This window comes from Anabrus simplex, chromosome X, assembly GCF_040414725.1.
Source record: "Anabrus simplex isolate iqAnaSimp1 chromosome X, ASM4041472v1, whole genome shotgun sequence".
Lineage (NCBI taxonomy): Eukaryota > Metazoa > Arthropoda > Insecta > Orthoptera > Tettigoniidae > Anabrus > Anabrus simplex.
Genome location: NC_090279.1, coordinates 51,488,791 through 51,509,303, shown reverse-complemented (window position 1 = coordinate 51,509,303; position 20,513 = coordinate 51,488,791).

Here is a 20,513-nt window from a genome sequence, read left to right as displayed (position 1 = left end):
TAATAATAATAATAATAATAATAATAATAATAGGTAAATATCGTAGTGATATAATATTCTTTCAAAATTGTAATTATTGTCACTGACCTTACAAAGTACCACAAGTGTATGTCCTGTTTTAAAACATTTAATGCAGTAGTGTTTTTGAACTGTAGTTGTGACATTGCTAATTAATTTTTTGCTGTCACACCTTTGTGGGTTACTGTGTGAAATGATCTTTGATAATTCATGGGAAATGATTGTATAGTCTCGGATTGGTGCTCTTAACCAAGCCCTTGTATCAGCAGGTCATGCGATGGCTAGTCATAGCCTAAGGTTTGACTTCAAACCAGATTTGTGATGGAAAATATGAATTCTGAATGGTTTATTTGATTTTGTGAGTGGTTAGAGTCTTTTCGTCTCTTATGTGATGCACTGACTTGTTCCTACTGTACTTTCACAAATAGTGGCAAGAAATATTCATGTCGGTCCTCAGAACTACCAAGTACCAGCTCACACTCTCTGTTTCTTTGTAATTCATGTGTAACAGGACACAATAGGCTACGTTAGAGAACAATCTTGTATTATGACCACCAGTAAAAATGTTGCTTATGAATCCTTTTCACACACAAAATCATATTTCTATTTTTGATGGAGTCTAAATTACCTTTTTACTTTCTAAACATATTTTGTGCAGAGACCAGCAAAGCGACATGCATTTTATATGTCTTCTTTTTTCTTGGCATATATGTCAGAGGACAGTCCGTTGTCTACGTAGCTTAGTCCATTTTACATCATAGATTTTAGATGCTTCTGAAGGATTCAGTCGACCGGATCTTATCTGCTACTTCCCACTTTGTTTTATATCTCACCTCAGGCGCTATTGTTTCCTCACTCTCATTTCAGCAGTCTACAAATATCATGCCGCAACTTAAATGACTTCCTTTAAAATGTCTAAACTATTTGCCATGCCAGTTTGGTATTGAATTACATAAGAAAAGATTTTAAGATTCATAAAATTTCCTAATTGCTGACTTGTGGAAATACACGTATTTCTGAGATTACCAATTAGTGATGAAATTACCTTCCATTTGTGGAGAGACACATCGTCCTGAGCTAAATAGTGATGAGGCTTACTTCTGTTTGTGTAGAGACACATGGTCCTGAACTAACCACTTAGTTATGTGGCTTCCTTCCAGCTTTAGAGCTTTGAGTGTCACATGGCCCTGAGCTGGCCACTTTGTCTCACTCCTCCATGGTCTTCATATTTATAGGCGTGATCGGAGTGAAAATAACAAACTGATTAATATGATCGTCTGCTGTCTATGACGTATGTAAGCAGAAATATGAATTGCAAAATTCTATTCAGGCTAGAATACACTGACGAACTCCCCTCTTGTAGGTACTTGTAGAATTCCACCGGATATTCAAACTGTCCTTCCCATTTAACACAGATATACCCATTTTTTATTTTTTTATTTATAAGTTTTTCTTCACAATGCATTTATAGGAGTCACTTAAACACGAAATCCAGAAGCGTTCAGACATTCAAACACTATTTTGTGAAATTAAGTTTTTATAGATATCGGACATAGGCATTAGGGGAGAAAATTTGAACATACAATAAACTAATTTGAATGTTAGGATGTGTAAAATATCCATTGCATTCAATTTTTGTAATAGAATATTAATCAGTCTGCATCTGGTGGCAGGGTTCGGTGTTGTGGTTCATTGACTCCAGTTAGTTCGGTCTCGGGCCTTGTCTGCATGTAGTCTTCCAACTTTCAGGCCGTTGTGCACTTTATCAGTCTTTGCTGTCTGGTTCGTCCCTAGCGCCTCTTTTCACCGACTTTCTGTGTAATACTCTGACTTTCCCAATGTATCGTCCTCTACACGCAACACATGACCAAACCAGCGCACACGCCTTTTACCAATTTTCTTCTGGATCGCTGCAATGCCAAAACGTTTTCTAATAATATCATTTGAAATGTGATCTAGTCTAGTTATGCCAGCCTTCCACCTAAGCAACTTTGTATCCATGATGCTTAGTTGGCGTTCTACCTCTAGAGGTGGGCAGCATGCGTTGCCGTAGAAAACGACAGGATGGATATCGATAGGACAGATATCAGTTCGGTAGAACTTAGTTTAGAAATGGCCCTTCGTCCAAAGTTCGGAAGGGCGCCTGTTGTCATTCTCCACTTCAGTCAGGCTTTGTATATCCTTAAGTTGACTTAATCAGTAAGTCGGCCATAATCATAGATTGTGGAGCCAATATACTTAAATATCTCTACTCGTGCAATATCTTCAACGTCAACATGCATGGTTCCAACTTCTCGACGATGTAATGCAATGTATTCTGTCTTTTTCTTGTTGGGGCGTGGGGCTTATTGCGCTAGTCGATTGTTCCAGTCTTCTGTTTGACGCTGCAGGTCTAGCTTATTCTCTTCAGCCAAATGATATCATTTGCTTAGACAAGTGTCCATGGTATTGGACTGCGCAGGTTTGTGGTAATTATGTCCATCACAAGAATGAGCTGCAGTGGTGATAAGCCGGGGCCTTGATGGACTCCTACAGTTATGCGGAAGTCATCAGACGGTCCTGCGGCAGCTTGAACACAACTCATTTGTTCTTTTTAGAGCAATTATACCCTCTCAGCAAGGTGCTCTGGAATGCCATGTACTTATAGGGCTGACTGATTAGGTCATGAAGTACCCGATGGAAGGGCTTCTAAGGGTCCAGAAATTTGTGATGAAGCCTCTTATTCTTTTCACAGTGTCTCTCAAGTAATAGTCCGGCAGCATGGGTTTCTCCTATTGCGCCACAATTTTACACAAATCCAGCTTGGCTTGTTGTATGTTTGTATAAATCGCTAATCCTTTTGTCGAAGATTTGTTCTAAGTTTCTCATTGCGAGGCTCAGAAGTATGTTCGGGCCGTGATTAGAAAAATTGGCAGGGCTTCCCTTATTTCTGAATTGATAATCCGTTGCCAGTCTGTTTGTTTTTGACCTTCTTTGATGATATGGTTGAAAAGCTTGCTTTAGCCACACTGCTGCATCCTCCCATTGAGAGAAACAAAACTCTGCCGGAAGATAATCGGGACAGATGGCTTTCCCAGGTTTCATTTCCTTCAGCATAGTCTGGACTTTACTGACGTCATTTTCCTTCGTTGGACCTTCAACAGGGGAGGTGATTACGATTGGTAGATACGGAAATTCCATGATTGAAATATTGTCAAAATAGTTCCACCAGTGTACTCGCGCTTCCCGCCTGTCCAGTAGCAAATCGTCTGTTTCCTCATTGATGCCGTAAAAACGTTGGACTTCTGACGTTTTGCGATGGCTCGATTGGACTAGCCGTTAAAAATTCCGCTCGAATTCGCGCATGTCATGTTTCACTTATAGACCTGCCTACCGGTTTGATTTTGTTACGGCAAATACCTCCTTCATTTTACGAGTGGCTGCCTTGTAGGCATTCCAACGAGCAAGAAACTCGTGGTACAGCTGCTTCTTCAACCGTACTGCATATTTAACATCTTCATTCCTTGGCCATATATCATGTTTAATCCTTCGTTGTCGTCGCCCTGACTTAATTGTTCCAGGAATAGAGCGAAAGGCGTCTTTCAGTTTAGTCCGGCTCACTTCAACTATGGTGATTTGTGACTCTGTAACTTTTGCAACGACGTTAGTCTCCTTCTTCAGGGGCAACCATTTGATCCCAATTTGTCTATTTCCTGCGAAGTATTGGGCTCTTGGTGACTTTATCCGCAGCTTAGATGACTGGTCTTTGTTGCATCGCAAGGATTTAATAAGGGACAACTGTTATCTCTAGAACATCTTCGAGATTTCACCCTCTCACAAGGATGTAGTCAGTGCGAATTGGATGGGAGCCACTGTAGTACTGAGTAGATGAATATCACTCTTTTTGAACCGTGTGTTTTCGATGATCAGTTTCTGCATAATCGCGAATTTGTTGGGCATCGTCGTTCTTTTCTCCATATCCATGAACGCCATGGACTGTTTGTTCTTCTTTCCTCGGTCCTACACGTCCATTCAGATCAGCGGCAGCGATAAGATAGTCAGCGGTCTTCTTGTCAGGCAGTGCCCAGAACGCTTCTTTGGTTTCCATGAGCACGTCAGTTTGTGGAGCGTTGCTGTGAAAAATTTGAATTTCCTTCTTTCCCCAGTGCGGACGAGTTACATCAAGCGATTATCAAACATTTGCACCTCGGAGACTGAACCGTCAAATTTAGCTGATATGACAATGTCAACACCATGAACTGTCCTTCGGTTTCTGTTGTACACCAGTTAGTAACCACACCTCTTTTCCCATGACTTTTCTCCATTCCATCTTTTTTCCGCACCTATCAGATGCCTACAAGCCTTCTCTCAAGTGCAGAAGCTTATTCGCTACTTCATCCAGGCATAATTCAATGATGGGATACAAAATGGGGGTACTAGCATGGTTAGCCGTCACAACCCGTGCGACGGTAACTCCAGCATACTTTTCATGCTGACTGGGCCCTGCCAATGCGCGTCCCTTCCAGGGGCTGCACTAATCTTGGCTCCGATACCATGAGAAATATTTCTGTAATGATATAACGGTATTATTTTACGGCCGGCTTGTCTTGAGCATTTTAGAGCTCATGACAGAAGGGAATAACGCAGCTCCGGACATGGAGAACAGATGCCTTTTCCAGCCACTCCTCTAGAGAAGAAACACTACCCTCTTTTCTGCATTAACTTCAGAAATTTAGTGTACCTCTTCCGCCACCTGGTCCCTACTGAACGTCTCCATCTCCGTCAAAGTTGCCATTAAAGACTTTGTACATGTTTGGTACGCGAGAGCTTTTATATTTTGCTCAAGTTCATCGGCAGGCCAGCGGGGAACCCGTATCCGTCACCTGGGAGGCGCAACGAGTTACAGCAATATAGCTGGTTCGTATAGAATATTTATCAATGCAAAATGAAACATTATTTTACTGAAAACTAATTGTGAACCTCATAAATTACTTGTCACAAGAATCACGTATTCAGGTAAAGAAGAAGGGTTGCAGACGTTTGCACCTTTGCTTGGCGTGATATGCCACAGAACGCATGACATACAATCCAGTGTCGTATTTTCTGCCCCCTGTTGTCTAGTGGTGTCAACATCAATATCTTGTTTGATGATGAAGAGGTTTAGTCTGTCATATCTGGAATCAATGTCCCCCTTTCATTTGTCCACTTATTTTCTCCAAAGAGTCCAGTAACAATACATGGTCGAGCCTCCCATTACTTTGCTTGTGAGCCAGTCATGGATTCGACTCGGCCATGTGAATTCATTTCATATAGCATGAATTGGAAAGTACCTGTTCATGTTACGATATATTTTAGCCTGCGTGATCGATTTTCCCATGTGGCAGTTGTAAGTGGATCTCACCTTTAACCCTTCTTCCGTAGAATATGTAGAACTACTCTGTGGTGGGGAGACATGCACAGAATTGGATGCTGTCCAACTATGTTATCAATCCACTAAAAATAATCACGTTGCCCGTGATCTTGTGAAATAAATAGAATAACATTCCTTCCTTTACATAGCAGCAATATCCACTACAGTGCAATTCATCGTCTTGTCATCTCGAATTTTGGCTCAAGCCTTGATTTTCATGCTCCTTCTATCCGTATTGTTAAAGTAATACTTGTAAGAATATTCAAGGGCATGATAGGTTGCGTTTGGTTTCAAAATCAGGATATTAGAACATTGTAATAAAACGCTACCACCAAAGCCATATTCTGTGTTGCCTTCATAATGTCTATAACAGCAGTGTCTTGAGGAGAAAAGACAGTATCAATGCTAGGGAGAGAGCCTCGTATACTTGTTACATTTCAGCTTTTCCAGGATTTCATCAGTATTAGTGGTTTCCGTGTTAAATACAGCAATTAAGACGTAGACTGATGTAGTACATGGTAGTAATTATGAACGTCCTTGTATAAACCTACCGTCCTATATATATAGGTTGGCTATGTTTGATTGCACATCAAAGATACATATTTCAGAAAAGCGACACAGTGACATAATAAAAGGCTATAGTGATATGATAATGTACAAATACAATATGTATATTTGTGTGACAAAATAACATTCATAAGAGATTAGCCATGTTTCAACAGATCTTGCTGAATGTCGGCAAACGTTCTCAACTTTATTAATATCTACAACACAGACATTCTCTCAAACAACCTCAAGAACAAGGTCCTTTACAAAAATTATTACTTGCCTGCGACAAAGCGCAGAGTGGTTCAACAAGATCAAAACTCCAAAGCATATGGCGTTCTTTATGTAGGAGAACAGACTACGGATTTCGGTAGAATAATATGTGCTGGATTAAAGAGTTTGTACGAGTATTTACCCTTTTAGGCTGGACCACTTCTCATGCTTTCTTCAAATGAGGTTGTCTATTAACTCGTACATTTCTAAACCGTGACAAGTTTCTTCCGCGTGATATCGTGATTAAGAAAAGACGCAACACATTCTCGTTACAAGTGAGAGGTTTTGAATTTTAACCTCAGATAATGTTTACTCTCAGGAATGTAATGTTTATGAGTAACGAGCTCTCTCCACTGGATATCAGTGATCGGAATGTCCAGTAGCAAATCCCCTGTGTGAGAGTTGTAGTCTAGTTGTCTGTTGAACTATTGGTCACATGGTTTTAATTTGTCACTGTAGATCGAGACCCGAGGTGAGCTATAGAGATCATCAACCTCCGGACGGCGGATCAGCTAGTTTTAGGTGTAGTGTGTGCAGTGACATCCTGGCTGGGAAGTTGGACCTCTTGCGACATCTGAAGAGACACAAGGAAGATCGACCCTTCAAGTGCGATCACTGCGGAAATGTGTTATGTAGCCGAAGCAGCTTGTCGGAACACCTCAGAATCCACCCGCTCCAAGTGTGCGAATTTTCTGATAAATGCTTCACAAAGAGGAAAATGCTGACAGGGGACACGCGATTGCATACAGGTGCGATTACAAACGAATGCTCAGTATCTCATAAAAATTTCAGGAAAAGGCCGGACGTTATGTGGTCTCACACAGGCGAGAAGCCATACCGCTGCAATGTCTGTAGCAAATCATTCATACAGAAAGTCAATCTATCCGATCATGTGCGGACCCATACAGGAGAGAGGCCATACAGTTGCGGTGTGTGTGGCAAATCCTTCATAAATAAAGGCAAACTATCGGATCATATGCGGACCCATACAGGAGAGAAGCCATACAACTGCCATGTCTGTAGCAAATCATTCATACAAAAAGGCAATCTATCCGATCATGTGCGGACCCATACAGGTGAGAGGCCTTACATATGTGGTGTCTGTGGCAAATCCTTCATACAGAAAGGCAGTCTAACCAAACATATTCGGAAACATGCAGGTGAGAAGCCAATCAGCTGCGGTGTCTGTGGCAAATCCTTGATAAATAAAGGCAAACTCTTGGATCATATACGGACCCATACAGGAGAGAAGCCATACAGCTGCCATGTCTGTAGCAAATCATTCATACAAAAAGGCAATCTATCCGATCATGTGCGGACCCATACAGGTGAGAGGCCATACAGTTGCGGTGTCTGTGGCAAATCCTTCATACAGAAAAGCAAACTAACCGATCATATGCGGACCCATACAGGCGAGAAGCCCTACAGCTGCCATGTCTGTAGCAAATCATTCATAGAGAAAGCCAGTCTAACCAAACATATGCGGACCCATACAGGTGAGAAGCCGTACAGATGCGGTGTCTGTGGCAAATCATTCATAAAGAAAGGCAAACTAACCGATCATATGCGGACCCATACAGGAGAGAAACCATACAGCTGCCATGTCTGTAGCAAATCCTTCATACAGAAAGGCACACTAACCGAACATCTGCGGACCCATACAGGCAAGAAGCCATACAACTGCCATGTCTGTAGCAAATCATTCATACAGAAAAGCAAACTAACCGATCATACGCGGACCCATACAGGCGAGAAGCCTTACAGCTGCAATGTCTGTAGCAGATCATTCAGTCTGAAAGGCATTCTAAGCGGTCATATGCGGATCCATACAGGTGAGAGGCCATACAGTTGCAATGTCTGCGGCAAATCATTCAGGAAGAAAGGCAGTCTGACCGAACATATGCGGACCCATACAGGTGAGAAGCCATACAGGTGCAATGTCTGTGGCAAATCATTCAGGAAGAAAGGCAATCTAACCGATCATATGCGGACACATACAGGCGAGAAACCATACAGTTGCAATGTCTGTAGCAAATCATTTATACTGAAAGGCATTCTAACGGGTCATATACGGACCCATACAGGCGAGAGGCCTTACAGCTGCAATGTCTGTAGAAAACCATTCTAATCGGTCATATGCAGACCCATACAGGCGAGAAGCCAAACATATGCAATGTTTGTGGCAAATCATTCATCCTGAACAGCAGACTAACTGTTTATATGCGGACACACACAGACAGGAAGTCATACTGATGCAAAGTCTGTGGGAAATCATTCAGCCGGAAAGACACTCTATCTCATCTTATGTGGTCCCATACAGACGAGACTTTCTGTGGCGAATCCTTTAGCAGGGAAGGCAACCATGCTATTCACATGCGTTCTCACACGGGCGAAAAAAGCCTTACTCTTGCAATGTCTGTGACAAGTTATTCGGCAGTTAATCCGTCCATGCTATTCACGTGCGGACACACATAGATGAGAAGCAATAATGCTGCAATGTCTGTGGCAAGTAATTCAGCAGTAAATCCGTCCAAGCAAGTCACAGACGGACACACACAGTTGAGAGGCCATACTCCTGCAACGTCTGTGGGAATTCCTTCAGCCAGAAAGTCCATCTATGCAGGTCACATGCGTACCCTCACAGGCGATATATCACACTGTTGCAATGTGTTCGGCAAATCATTCATCCAGAAACGCGAGTTACGAGATCACATGCGGACACACTTAGGCGAGAAGCCATATTGCTGCAATATCTGTGGCATATTCTTCAGCACCAAAGTCAGCCTAGTAGTTCATATGCTGACTGGCACAGGCAAGAAGCCAATCTCATCCAATGTTTGAATCAGGGTATTCAGCAGGTGATCCCACCAAGCACGTCGTATGCGGACTCACACGGGTGTAAGGCGCACTGCCGCAATATATGTTGCAAATCCCTCATCCAGAAAACCGACCTACCAGTTCACATGCGGACTCACACAGGCCAGAAGCTATACTGTTGTTATGTCTGTGACAAATATACAGCCAAGAAGGTCCCTTTAACATTTCAGATCAGAACACACACGAGTGCTCTGTTTTGCGATAAAATGTTAAGAGAATCATTTAAGTTAACCACGCACATGTAAACCACACTGGTGAAATGCCGCACTCCACCGTGTTTCTTGGCAAATCGTTCGCACGCAGCACCACGCTGTCGGTTCACACGGGCGATACATCGGGGAGCGGTCCATCCTTTTGTACCATTTTCTCTGAGAGAAAATCTTCAGGTAACATAATGCTAGGTCCGTGTACGAAAAGAGCAAAGGTAATTTCATGAATTATCTCCTCATCAACCACAGATATATACAACCGCTTGTTCTCTACCATGGACGACCCTTTTTATGTTTTCGGACCAAAGTAGAAGTGTGCTCATCAACAATCGTTTGGGAGCCGTCCAGGACGAGGATAAGAATTAATTCGGATGAACACAGAAGGATCCTATGACAAAGAAAACTGGTAAAAGACTAGAAGCGCATGAAAGAAGTATTCAGACTTATGAATAAACAATTCAAGGGAATTAGCAAGTGCCGAATCAAGTCATAATACGACGCAATTTAAGAAATTGTTGCTGAAACCTGAGCATATCTGTGCTCCCGTTTCCTACATGTCGTGTTTTCTTTTAATTATGAGTAGACCAGTAGCTCAAAACTGTACATGCTCCCTCGGCACTTGTACGATAATATTGTTTCTGTTAGCCGGTTCTGAATGCAAATTGAAAGTTCTACTTCAGTGCCCATAGCTATTCATGAATGTCACGTAATTCTCGAGGGGCGTCTTTAAGTAGGGACTCGTATGTTGACAGCTGCAGTATATTTTTCTCCATTTTAGTTTACCTGGGGGCAGTTAATTGGCCTCTCTCTTTTCTCTAACGGGGCCACAAGGAAGTTACTAAATATCTCTTATATCTCAACGTTGCAAGTGTTGAAGAGACATAGTGAGTAATGAACCCTTTTCGTCATGTCAAACTGGTGTTTGCCTGTTCCAGGTCTTCAGCATGAATTGTTAACTCTTGTATCTCAGGGGGTGTTAATGGCTCTTCGTCACTTCCAGACATGACTATTGGGGTATCAAGGAAGGCCTACATAAATTAAAAGCCTACATAATCTAACTATTTTATTCAATAAAAGACAATGAAAAAATGATGGCGGGTTTGTTAACAAATATGGCCATAAACAGTTTTCTGCGGTCAGTGATATTAATATAACGCTGCGGCTGGACGATTTCGAGTTGAAATTAATATCCACAACAAAAACCTCTGAAGGGCTATTCACAGAAAACCAGTTTATGGTTAACTAGAAAACAACATGAGATTCAGTCTGCTCAGCTCCATAAACAACTGTGCGTTATGCATCCGATTTCTCGATCGTCTAAATATGAGGAAGTGTTTTCGATACCTTTTTAATTTAGGCCATCCACTGACTGTCCATCAGTATAGGACGAGATACCTGGACCCTCAATGGAATCTGAGAAATGTCGAAATGTACATCACTGAGCTATCATGGTCATCCACTATATTAATGTTTAAGGTTGAGGACCAAAGTAACCTATCGTTGAAGTTAATTGAATGTGCGTGATGACCACAGTGACCCTCCAAAACAAGTGGACTTCAAGTGCCAGTGAATAATAGCGTAAAATTATACAACATAAAATAGTGTTATTTGACTGAATGATGTTTCATGAACCGAAATAACAGGTTGAAGTCAGTGATTGGAATAAATTCATGAAAACCTGTGAAAAGAAATTCTGTTAACATTTAGTTATAACCTTCAGTCAGAACCCAAAATAAACTCAACTCATGTGTAACCCTTACATATTTTAGGTCACGGAGTTCAACTGCATCCACTTATAGTCCTGCTAAAATATAAACACACAAAATATTACAACTCCTTTATGAACAACATGGCAAAAAATCATGGGTATCCCATGGACTAATGGCAGGGTGCTACTACACCCTATGGAATACTATGTGGTACTGACTCATTGTGTCAAACAAGAATACTCACCTGTCATCTAGGAGCAGTTGGCTAGCTACGTAATTTCACGATCCTAGCATGGGCGAGCAATCCCAAGAATCCCTTCCATGCACTTCAACCACCATCCTGCTTTCCACTGAAGGACACGCCATCGGCAGTCCTTAACACCTAGCTGCACTATGAATATATCAAGAAATGGAAATCTTAATATCTAAGGACAACCTTCTGACACCAAAGTAATTATTTAAACGCTCAGTGGCAATACGAACTATGACTGTGTTATGGAAACATCGAAACTAGAATACATAGTCAAGTGTTCGGGAATGTTACTGAGAATCCACTCTTGTCATTTGCCTATGCAGTAGAATTGAAATTCAATTTACTCCCCATTTATTGTAACATCAATAATGTAACACGGGCCTCTATTTCCTAAGAGGTTCCGCCGCATATAAATGTGAACACCTGTTATCTCGTCAAACAGGTTTATACCTGCCGCTCTCCACTGGCTTACACAAGTGAGCAAACCGATCTCGCCACGGATGTCCTTTTACTACAGCACAAATCTTCGTCCAAGTCCTTGTATTATCACAATATATCGGTCAACATTATTGCCATCACGAATTATTTCAAGTCTAATGGGATCTGTAGAATTTGATATGCATTTCACTGGTACTAATGGAGTAATTGGATGAACAAAGAATCCCTCTGGATATACGAACCTGTTCTGTGTTCAAACCATGGACCTTACCATATTTCAAAACACTCTGGCCTGATTTTTTCCCTCGAGCATTTTTACAAAGAAACCTCGGCATTATCTACACCATTACCTCTGGAGTATCTACTAGGAGCATGTCTCACAAACTGAGTCGCATGGTTTCATAACAACATGGACAAATAGAACTTATCTACCACGGACAATTATTGACAGTTACGAAGTTTCTCACTTCACTTGGAAATACAATGGTCCAGACGCATATGACACTGACTTCAACATAGACCCCAAACCTCAATACACCGAACCCCGAGCTATCACCTCCTGACAAATGTATCGCAGACTGACACTTCACAAAAAAGCATACCACATGGATGGTAACTATTACTCAATCCATTACTTATTATTATTATTATTATTATTATTATTATTATTATTATTATTATTATTATTATTATTATTATTATTATTATTATTATTATTATTATTATTATTATTATTCCTTCCTCTTTCGAATGGGCCACCAGAGGACCACGTGCCAATTTCAATTCCTTCTTCTTTGTTCTTTCCTTTTCTTCCAGTACGCTTTCATCTGTTCACTATGTTTCTTCTTTCTGTCTTCAGACCACTTTGAACCAGTCGTTTTTACTTTCCTACCTTGGAATCCTTCTATTTTCAATACTTTTAACCGAAAGCCTTCTCTATTATTTATTTCTTCTGTTGTTATATTGTTTTTTTCTAAATCCTTTCTTACTTCGTTGACCCAGCTTGTCGTTGATTTCTTACTCCACAAATATCCGAAAATCTTACTGGTTAATCTACTATCTTGCATTCGATATAAATGTCCAAAAAACATAAGTCTCCTTTTCTTCATTACATCTGATATATTTTCTATTTTTTGATATATTTCAGCATTACTTCGTAATTTCCAACCTTCTGCTGTGTTTTGTGGGCCTAATATTTTCCTCATGATTCGCCTTTCTAGTATTTCTAGCTTATCTAAATTATAGTTTAATGCCAGACACTCGCTTGCATATAGGCATTCTGGCTTCACTACTGTGTTGTAATGCCTTATTTTTGCATTTTTGGATAGGCATCTTTTATTGTAGATATTTTGGTGACACCATAATCTCTCTCCATTTTATGTACCCTCTCCTCTACTGCAGATTTAGCTAAACCATTTTCTTGGATTATTTCCCCTAGATATTTGAATTTTTTACCCTCTCTATTTGGCCAAGATTTGTTTTCAGAAATTTTGGTGCATCCCAAATATTTGTTAAAAATTTTGTTTTTTCTGCAGAAATTCTTAAGCCAGTTCTGCTTGCGATTCTTTCCAAGACATTTACTTGGGTTACAGCAGATGTCACATTTTCAGAAAGTATTGCAAAGTCATCTGCAAATGCAAGACAATTTATTTCAATCGTTTTGTTTCCTCTTCCTAACCTTATCGGTGAAATGTTGAGTTCAATAAGTTTTTCGTTCCAAATTCTCACTATTTTCTCTAGGACACAATTAAAAAGAATTGGGGATAGTCCGTCGCCTTGTCGTACACCAGTTTTTATTTTGAAAGGCTGTGATATCTCTCCCAGAAATTTCACTTTAGAGACTGTGTCTGTAAGTGTTTCACGGATTAGATTTGCCAGTTTAGACTTTATGCCAAATTCTCGAATTATTTTATATATAGTTTCTCTGTCAACAGAATCAAAAGCCTTTTTGAAATCTACAAACATGACTACAATGTCCTTTGAATTAAGTAACCTGTGGCGAATTACTGACTTAAGATTAAATATTTGTTCTGAGCATGATCTTCCTTTCCTGAAACCACCTTGATATTCACCTAAATGATTGTCTAGTGTTGTTTCTACTCTGTTTAATAAAATCTTGGAAAATATTTTATATGCCACTGCTAATAAAGATATTCCTCTGTAGTTATTAACGTCCTGTTTATTACCTTTTTTGTGGAGTGGATGTATCAAGTCTACTTTCCATTCCTCAGGAATTTTTTCAGTTTTCCAGATTTCTTCAAAGAGTAATTGTAGCTCATTTGCTATATTTGGCAAGGACCACTTCAAAAGTTCCGCTGTAACTTCTCCGCTAGCTTTGTTGTTTTTGAGGGTTTTAATTACTTCTTCAATTTCTTTTATAGTTGGTGGTATGTCTTCTTCCAAATTTTCATCAATATCTTGAAATTCTAATTTATGACTTGGTTCAGGACAGTTCAAAAGTTGATCAAAATATCTTGCTAATATCTCACAATTTTCAGTATTGCTTAGTCCAATTCTGCCGTTTTCATCCTTGAAACTAACATTTGTAGTTTGGTACCCCTTTAATTCATTCTTAAAAGTCTGATAAAAGTCACGGGTGTTATTTTTTATAAAGTTTTTGTCCATTTCTATAAGTTTCTCCTTTGGAAAGGCTCGTTTAGTACTTCTGATTATCCTTGCTGTTTCCTTCCTTTGTTGTTTAAACTGATCAAAATCTTCAATTTTCTTTGAGCATTTCCATTTTTTCCATGTTTTAGCCCTCTCTGCTAAAGCTTCTTCACATATTTCATTCCACCATATTTTCCTTTTATTTTTTATTGGCCCAAATGTTTTCTGTGCTGCATAATTAATTGCTTTGGATATTTCTTGCCAGTTGCCTTGTTTAGCCACTTTAATTTCATCTTGGTAGTTTTTAATTGATTCTTTTGTTACAGTAAGTCTGTCTACATTATATTTTATTAACCTCTGTGGCTTTCTTTGTTCTTTATTAGGTAGGAGTTTGGCTTTAATTTTAGAGAGAAAATGGTCGGAATCAAATTCACCATTCCTTACTACTTTCACATTCATAATTTCTTTTGTACTTTTTTTTGAAACAGCCACATGATCTAACTGAAACTCTCCTAACATTGGGTTTGGAGATGTCCACGTTTTAGCTTTTCTGGGGAGTTTTCTAAAGAAGGTTGGCATTAGTTTCAGGTGATAGCTTTGACACAAACTGATTAGCCTAATACCATTTGTATTTGTTCTTCTGTGGGCTGGGTAATGTCCTACTACATTTTTAAATTTCTTTTCTCTACCTATTTGTGCATTGAAGTCACCTAATAGTACTATGGTGTTCATTTTCGGAATTTTGGATATTTCATTTTCCAAACGAACCCAGAATTCTTCTGTTTTTTGAGGGTTTTTCCTATTGTCTTCATTTATTGGTGCATGGCAATTAACAAGTGTGTACGTTTTGTTTTTGCATTTAATTGATAGGAGAGATATTCTTTCTGAGTTGGATTTAAATTCTGTTACATTTCCTATTATACTTTTATGAATGTAGAAAGCTGTACCAAGTAGTGGCATCCCCTTCATAATTTTGATTGCTGGTTTGCCTTTAAAGATCCTGTAGTTACAAGTGTCTATTACATTTTCATCTAGGAATCTAGTTTCTTGAACTGCCAAAATTTGAATTTTGTTTTTCTCTAGAAGTATTTCTAGTTCTTTTTGTTTACCAGTCTTGAGTAGAGAATTTACATTTAAAGTGCCAAAAAAGAATTCCTTTTTGAATTTCATTTTAGAAGGATTCCAAGGTTGCTCCGACTCAACCTTCTGATTGCAGTTGTTGGGACTCCCCAGAACCTTTAGTCCCAATGCATTGCGTGACGCAATGGTGGATTTCTCTTTCGAGTTACCACCTGGGGTAGTGCCTTCATTCAGCGGACTTTCCATACTGCAATTGAAATTGTATAAAATACAAAGTGAGGAATTAGATTCCAGGATAAGATCGGATTGTTAGTCCGAAATTTGATTTTTGTTCGTGGTTCACTCCACTAGGCTCTTCCGCTCTCTCCACCGTTCGGAACTAAAGCAGAGTTCCTCTTCCGCCTTCAAGACCGTTGGCCAGGTTTCACCTGTAACCCTAGGCAGGGGCCCTTACTGGGTGCTACCACCCGGAGCCAGATGGACCCAGGTTTTTTAACGAGGTTGTTACTCCTCCCCCGCCTCACTTCCCCGTCTCTTGATAGACGAGGCCCCGGGCTTGGGACCGGTAATAGCGGAGTTATTATTATTATTATTATTATTATTATTATTATTATTTCAAAATATTTTGCCCCACTAAGGAGCGCGATTGTACTTATTTTGCAGATGGTTGTGCTGTCTTCCCTTGCCAGAGTTTCTTCCCTCTTTGTTCTTTATCATATGTTCTTCCTTCTGTGTAACTGTGTACTCATCTTGGGTTCTCAGCAAAATGATGTTTGTTCACCAACGTTCTAAAGCTAGGCGTATCCCATATAATTTCATCTGGAATGTTGATTTCTTGAAGGTCCTTTTCAATTTCGATTATCCAGTTATTCTGACTTTTAGCGAGGAGGCATTATTAAATTTTTTGGTGAGTCTTTCATCATGTATTCTTTGAATATGGCAATCAAACTTCAATCACCTTTTCCAAAGATTGTATCTGATATTTTCTCAATGTGTTGATATAATTACGGAGACCTCCTTTTCATCCACACTCCTATGCATACTGGGCCATGGTTTCCCTGAGGACTTCCCAATCTTGTTTTTCGATCATTTTAGATAATGATCTTTCTCTACTGATTAAGGTTTATGACGTGTGTAATGTTTGAGGCTTAATTACGGTGTTATAATGCTTTAATATAGCGTTGCTTGATACTGATATTTTGTCGTACTTTTCCATGTGATTCTATGGCCTACTTGTAATATATAAATCTCTCTCTGTTTTCCTCATGATTTAATGCAGATTGTTGGATGATTTCCCCAAGTATTTGAAATTATTTACCTGAGTAATTTTGCGAAACTGAGTTACCAGATTTTGTTTGTGTAATTATCGAGTAGATCCTCCCATGTATTGGGTTTTCTTATATGAGTTTTAGATTCGTTTTAGATGCAATGGCACGAAGTTTTCCAGGGACTGAATTCGTTCCTGCCTATTGTTGGATAAAATAATGAGACCTTTTGTGAAGGCCGAACATTTGATATGAATTTTATGATTAACTAGCTTCACGGAAAGTGTCTTGAGGCAACGTCAGATGCTAAATATCTTAGTTATACTGCTGAGATAGATTAAAATCGAACTCTCCCCTGTCTTCAACTTATTAGCGTTATGAAATCAATTAAAGTTATTAGTATGAGATAATATTCGTAAATATTATTTGTTTTAGTGATGTAGCCACACGCCAAATAAATCAATAAATATTGTAATTACTGACATGTACAAATTAGAAGTTGACCAGAACTTTCCAATTTGCATACACAACTGATTCTACGTCTTTGGACATAAAATCTCACAAATTAACATACTTAAAATTCCTCTCAATTTCACTGCTATACTGCAAACATGTTCCTCATTACGTCTGAACAAATTTTATGAGAAATGCACTCAATCTAACGTCCCATCCTTAAAAAAATATGAATAAATGTCGGTTATAACACAGTGACACTTCTACCATACGCAAGCATCGTAAATTTCTACTTGTGTCTTTTCAGCACAAAAATTAATAGCTGAAACTGTGATAAACTTCCACTAAAATATTACAAGGTCAAATCAGACCTACACATAGCAAAATACACCATGTTACGTTGTAGAAGTTACTATAAAAATAATTTCGTGTGGCTATTTCTAGCCGAGTGCAGCCCTTGTAAGGCAGACCCTCCGATGAGTGTGGGCGGCATCTGCCACGTGTAGGGAATTGCGTGTTATTGTGTTATGTGTGGTGTGTGAGATGCAGGGATATTTGGGACAGCACAGACACCCAGCCCCCGGGCCATTGGAATTAACCAATGAAGGTTAAAATCCCCGACCCGGCCGGGAATCGAACCCGGGGCCCTCTCAACCGAAGGACAGTACGCTGACCATTCAGCCAACGAGTAGGACTGTAGAATTTACTGAAATACACAGACTATATTTAGCTCTTATCAGCTCCCATTTTCTGCTCAACTTCGTCCTCTGGATGTACAGGTTTACTGGTTTATGTTACGCAAGTTTTCATAATAATATTTTGCACTTTGATTATTTTATTTCTATTATTCACTTAATTTTAAGAATCTGAAAGACAACACAAAATATATAGCCTTGCAATTTACTGGACACTCTAATAATATGCATTCAGGAAAGTCGCGTAGACTGGAATCTTCGCCGTCCAAAAATCAAGGTCATGTGTTTAGTGGTTGAACACCCTCAGTGCTATCCTACATCCAGATCATCTCCCGTGATGACATTGAGACTCTCACAGTAGAGCTCAATCAATAAGCCACCAGTTTCTGTATTTAGATTTGTGGAGCCTTCCAGCATCAACATGTGAATTTTGCGGTTGGTGACATCAAGAGTCATAATACAACATGGGGCTACCCAGGTACCGAAGAAAGAGGAGAAGCTGGCGTAGAATTGACAGATTCGTGCAATCTATTTCTACAACATGATAACAAACTTCCAGTATCATTCAACAGTGCAAGATGGAGGATGGATATTATCCAGATATTAAATTACAGTATCTGCGTAAGCAAACACATATCTCGGTTTTCAGCGAAATTAGTGGGGCAAACAATCCCTCATCGTCCTGTTATATGCCAGATATATGCTGCAATCTGATCGCAGACAGTTCCTTTTCATACATACATCTTCATTACAGACTTTTATGCCTTTCATCGTTCAGTCTGCGACTCTCTGTGAATTTACAAAACGCCACCACAAAATTATGTTTGCAACTAGTTCTTTGGCCTCGTCTTAGTTCAATACATCTTACCTTTAAATCGTTAGAATCTGAGTGCCTTTTCGAAGATGATATCATTTTAAGAAGGATGATTGGGGGAAATGTATTATTTCACTGCACGAGAACATTCTGAATATGGAGCATTTTCCTTAATGTGATGATTGTATAAATATCGTGAAATTTTTCTCGTATCTCAATTCGCTGACGGTGAACACTACATACAAAAACTATTGATATATTGAGAAACTATCGTGATCTCTTTGACAACGATCATTTGAGATCCGATACCGTCCAAGCTGGGGAAGATTTCTTAAAAGCGATCAGGAGCGATTGGGGACACTGCTCTACGGAAGGATAGCCAGAAAGGCTGGAGGTTTCTTAAACGTCTGAGTTGTAACCAACCAGTTACAGAGGGTCGTGCGAATGTTACAGCTAAACAGACTGCCCACCAGCTCGTGGAAAATGGTAAACCTCACCAACATACTTCAAAATGTTACGGTCAGAAGAATTAGAGTCTAGTCATCTTATGCGGCTTTTCTGTATGGCAGCCATTGGCAGTTGTAAGAGAGAGGGGACACACGACATCAAGTAACAGCAGATTATCCACGAACCTACTACGCTGTCATAGCATGGGGAGAGGTGTTACTCCCACATGCTGCGTCCCAGGTGGCGTGTAGGGGGTTCTTACCTGGCTTTCCAGTCGACGTGAGCGAAATAATATAGCTCTCGCGGACCAAACACACAGATCTCTGTGCGTGGAAGACGAGACCAAGGGATGCTGAATTTTGAACCGAATTACTTGTGCTTAGTTCCACTATCCTTGTGATTAGTACCACAAACTGAGGAATACCATGGGTCTGTTAGAGGATCACCCATCACTATGACGGAGGCTAACCCTTTGCCTAGATTCGGTTACAGGATCCCAGGGAGATAAAAGAAGCTAACGTCGCTCGGGTGTTTCAGCATCTGGTTGTGGAAACATGGGTGTGCGTTCCGAGGAACTCCACCGGATAGTACGAGTCCCATAGATTTGTACAACTATATGACGAACACAATGGGTTGCGTTCCAAGGAACATCTGAAGTCTAGGCTTTATCTGTCATTAGTACCCACTATGTGAGGAAAACAACGGGATGGTACGGGTCCCTCAGATTTGCACAACTATGTGACGAACACCATGGGATTGCGTTCCGAGGAACAGCACGGGTCTGGGATTTTCCTGACATTCTTACCCACTATGTGGGGAAGACCACGGGATAGAACGGGTCTCTGAGACATCTGAAACTATGTGACGAACACCATGGGTCTGGGATGTACCTGTGATAAGTACGCACTGTCAGGAACACCACAGTATAGTACGGGTCCCTGTGATTAGTTCTCACTCTGTGAGGAACACCATGGGATAGGACGGGTCCCTGTGATTAGTTCCCACTCTGTGAGGAACACCACGGGATAGTACGGGTCCCTGACACTTGTACAACTATGTGACGAACACCATGGGCTCGCGTTCTCAGGATCACCACTGGTCTGTGTTTTACTTGTCATTAGTACGCACTATATGAGGAACACCAGTACAGGTCCCTGTGATTAGTACCAATATGTGATGAATACCATGGGATAGTACGGGTCCCTCTGATTAGTAACACAATGTGAGGAATACCATGGGATGGTACGGGTCCCCGTAATTAGTTCGCACTCTGTGATGAACATTACGGGATACTACGGATCCCTGTGAATAGTACAAATGTGTGAGGAGCACCACGGTATAATACGGCTCCCTATTATTAGTACCGCTATGTGGGGAACACCAGGGTATAGTACGGGTCCCTGTGTTTAGTACCACTATGAGAGTAACACCACGGGATAG